General features: G+C 35.0%; 1 non-coding gene across 1 annotated transcript; it reads left to right on the top strand.

Annotated features, from left to right (window-relative positions):
* The first annotated feature begins 1,188 nt into the window (after positions 1 to 1,188).
* Positions 1,189 to 1,296, top strand: LOC127741846 (small nucleolar RNA R71). The gene has a single exon (XR_008003051.1). It is a non-coding gene; the product is annotated as a small nucleolar RNA R71 (small nucleolar RNA).
* Positions 1,297 to 4,496: the final 3,200 nt, after the last annotated feature.

The raw sequence follows: 4,496 nt of genomic DNA, 5'->3' as shown, positions 1-4,496 counted from the left end.
TGACCCCAGGTCACAAAGAGCCTTCTCAAAGGTCATGGTGCCTATGGTACAGGATATTAAGAATTTACCAGGATCTTGTTTCTTTTGAGGTAGAGTTTGCTGAACCCATGTATCTAGTTTACTAATGAGCAAGGGAGGTTCACCTTTGCAAGTCTCATTACCAAACAACTTGGCATTCAGCTTCATGATGGCTCATAGATGTTGAGCAACTTGCTCTTCAGTCACATCTTCATCCTCTTCAGAGGAAGAATAGTTCTCAGAGCTCATGAATGGCAAAAGGAAGTTTAATGGAATTTCTATGGTCTCTATATAAGCCTCAGATTCCTTTAGGTCCTCAATAGGAAACTCCCTTCTGTTTGGAGGACGTCCCATGAGGTCTTCCTCATTGGGATTCACGTCCTCCCCTTCCTCTTTGGATTCGGCCATATTGATAATATCAATGGCCTTGCACTCTCTTTTTGGATTCTCTTCTGTATTGCTTGGGAGAGTACTAGGAGGAGTTTCAGTGATTTTCTTACTCAGCTGACCCACCTGTGCCTCTAAATTTCTAATGGAGGACCTTGTTTCATTCATGAAACTTAAAGTGGCCTTAGATAGATCAGAGACTATGTTTGCTAATCTAGAGGGGCTCTGCTCAGAATTCTCTGTCTGTTGCTGAGAAGATGATGGAAAAGGCTTGCTATTGCTAAGCATGTTTCTTCTACCATTATTAAAGCCTTGTTGAGGCTTTTATTGATCCTTCCATGAGAAATTTGAATGATTTCTCCATGAGGAATTATAGGTGTTCCCATAGGGTTCACCCATGTAATTCACCTTTGCCATTGCAGGGTTCTCAGGATCATAAGCTTCTTCTTCAGAAGATGCCTCTTTAGTACTGTTGGATGCATTTTGCCATCCATTCAGACTCTGACAAATCATGTTGACTTGTTGAGTCAAAATTTTGTTCTGAGCTAATATGGCATTCAGAGTATCAATTTCAATAACTCCCTTCTTCTGAGGCGTCCCATTACTCACAGGATTCCTCTCAGAAGTGTACATGAATTGGTTATTTGCAACCATGTCAATAAGTTCTTGAGCTTCTGCAGGAGTTTTCTTTAGGTGAATGGATCCACCTGCAGAATGGTCTAGTGACATCTTAGAGAACTCAGATAGACCATAATAGAATATATCCAGAATGGTCCACTCTGAAAGCATGTCAGAAGGACACTTTTTGGTCATCTGCTTGTATCTTTCCCAAGCTTCATAGAGGGATTCATCATTTTTTTGCTTGAAGGTCTGAACATCCACTCTAAGCTTGCTCAACTTTTGAGGAGGAAAGAACTTGGCCAAGAAGGCCATGACCAACTTATCCCAAGAGTCCAGGCTATCTTTAGGTTGTGAGTCCAACCATGTTCTAGCTCTGTCTCTTACAGCAAAAGGGAAAAGCATGAGCCCTATAGACTTCAGGATGTACTTCATTGGTCTTAACAGTCTCACAGATCTGTAAGAACTTAGTTAAAAACTGATAGGGATCTTCTGATAGAAGTCCATGAAACTTGCAGTTCTGTTGCATCAGAGTAACTAGTTGAGGTTTCAGCTCAAAATTGTTTGCTCCAATGTCAGGGATTGAGATGTTTCTTCCATAAAAGTTGGAAGTAGGTGTAGTATAATCACCAAGCATCCTCCTTGCGCCTCCACCATTGTTATTGGGTTCGGCCATATTTCTCTCTTTTTCGAGATTCTCTGTAAGGTTTTCTCTGGATTGTTGTGCTTTAGCCTCTCTTAGCTTCTTCTTCAGAGTCCTTTCAGGTTCAGGATCTGCTTCAACAATAATGTCCTTGTCCTTGCTCCTGCTCATATGAAAAAGAATAGAATAGAAAAGAAGAGGAATCCTCTATGTCACAGTATAGAGATTCCTTTATGTGAGTAGAAGAAGAAAAGAATAGAAGAAGGATGAGAAAAATTCGAACACAGAGGAGAAGAGAGAGTTCGAATTTTTAGATGAAGAGAAGAGTTAGTAAATGATAAATAAATAGAAAGAGATGAGAGAGAAGAGTTTTCAAAAATTGTTTTTGAAAAATGGTTAGTGATTTTCAAAAATTAAGAGAAGAAATAAAATTAAAGATAAAATTTGAAACAATTAGTTAATTAAAAAGAATTTTGAAAAAAGGGTAAGGAATATTTGAAAATTAGAGAGAGAAAAGTAGTTAGGTAGTTTTGAAAAAGATAAGAAATAGTAAAACAAACAAAAAGTCAATTAGTTAGTTGAAAAAGATTTGAAAATCAATTTTGAAAAGATAAGAAGTTAGAAAAGATTTTGAAATTGATTTTGAAAAAGATATGATTTGAAAATATATGGTTGAAAAATATATGATTTGAAAAATATATTTTGAAAAAGATATTTTGAAAAAGATTTTATTTTTTTAAATTAAAATTTGATTACTTGACTAATAAGAAACTAAAAGATATGATTCTAGAATTTAAAGATTGAACCTTTCTTAACAAGAAAGTAACAAACTTCAAATTTTTGAATCAATCACATTAATTGTTAGTAAAGTTTTCAAAATTTTGAAATGAAGATAAGAAAAAGATTTTGAAAATCAATTTTAAAAATTTTCAAAAACAATGAAAAAATGAAAAAGATTTGATTTTTGAAAAAGATTTTGAAAAGATAGGATTTTTAAAATTGAAATCTTGACTTGACTAACAAGAAACAACTTATTTTAAAAAAATTTTACTAAGTCAACCCAAAGATTTCAAATTTTATGAGTAAAATAAGGGAAAGATATATTTTTTATTTTTTTGAATTTTTAATGATGAGAGAGAAAAACACAAATATGACCCAAAACATGAAAATTTTGGATCAATACCAATGATGCATGCAAGAGCACTATGAATGTCAAGATGAACACCAAGAACACTTTGAAGATCAAGATGAACATCAAGACTTATTTTTGAAAAATTTTCAAGAAAAGAAAAACATGCAAGACACCAAACTTAGAAAATTTTCATGCTTAGACATAGAATGCAAAAATGCATATGAAAAATAACAAAAGATACAAAACAAGAAAATATGAAGATCAAACAAGACTTACCAAGAACAACTTGAAGATCATGAAGAACACATGCATGAATTTTCGAAAAATGCAAAAGTTTTTTAAAACATGCAATTGACACCAAATTTAAAAATTGACACTAGACTCAAATAAGAAACACAAAATATTTTTTATTTTTATGATTTTATTAATTTTTTTGGTTTTTTTCAAAAATTTCTTTTTGGAAAAACGAAAATAAAATAAAAATTTTTGAAAGATTTTTGAAAACTTTTTGAAAAGAAAATTACCTAATCTGAGCAACAAGATGAACCGTTGTCCAAACTCGAACAATCCCCGGCAACGGCGCCAAAAGGTTGGTGCACGAAATTGTGATCATCAACAATGGCGCCAAAGACTTGGTGCTCTCAAACGTGAATCACACTTTGTCACAACTTTGCACAACTAACCAACAAGTGCACTGGGTCGTCCAAGTAATACCTTACGTGAGTAAGGGTCGATCCCACGAAGATTGTTGGTATGAAGAAAGCTATGGTCATCTTGTAAATCTCAGTTAGGCAGATTCAAATGGTTATAATGGTTTTCGAAAATTAAGATAAATAATGCATAAAATAGAGATAGAGATACTTATGTAAATCATTGGTGGGAATTTCAGATAAGTGTATGGAGATGCTTTGTCCCTTCTGAATTTCTGCTTTCTTACTGCCTTCCTCCAATCATTCTTACTCCTTTCTATGGCAAGCTGTATGTAGGGCGTCACCGTTGTCAATGGCTACTTCTCATCCTCTGAGTGAAAATGGTCCAAATGCTTTGTCACAGCACGGCTAATCATCTGTCGGTTCTCGATCATGTTGGAATAGAATCCATTGATTTTTTTGCGTCTGTCACTACGCCCAACACTCGCGAGTTTGAAGCTCGTCACAGTCATCCCTTCTCAGATCCTACTCGAAATACCATAGACAACATTTAGACTTTCCGGATCTCAGGAATAGCCGCCAATAATTCTAGCTTATACCACGAAGATTCTGATTAAGGAATCCAAGAGATATGCGCTCGATCTAAAGTAGAACGGGAGTGGTTGTCAGGCACGCGTTCATAGGTGAGAATGATGATGAGTGTCACGGATCATCACATTCATCATGTTGAAGTGCAGTGAATATCTTAGAATATGAATAAGCATGAATTGAATAGAAGAATAATAGTAATTGCATTAACACTCGAGGAACAGTAGATCTCCACACCTTAATCTATGGTGTGTAGAAACTCCACCATTAAAAATACATAAGTGATGGTCCAAGCATGGCCGAATGGCCAGCCCCCAAAGTCTAAGAACTAGACGTCCAAAGATAGATACCAATATGTCTAATACAATAGTAAAAAGTTATATTTATGTTAAACTAGTTACTAGGGTTTACAGAAATAAGTCTTAGTGGAGAAATCCACTTTCGGGGCCCACTTTGGTGT

Source organism: Arachis duranensis, chromosome 9, assembly GCF_000817695.3.
Source record: "Arachis duranensis cultivar V14167 chromosome 9, aradu.V14167.gnm2.J7QH, whole genome shotgun sequence".
Classification (NCBI taxonomy): domain Eukaryota; kingdom Viridiplantae; phylum Streptophyta; class Magnoliopsida; order Fabales; family Fabaceae; genus Arachis; species Arachis duranensis.
The sequence above is the reverse complement of the archived record's forward strand: the minus strand, read 5'-3'. Positions and strand labels throughout refer to the sequence as shown.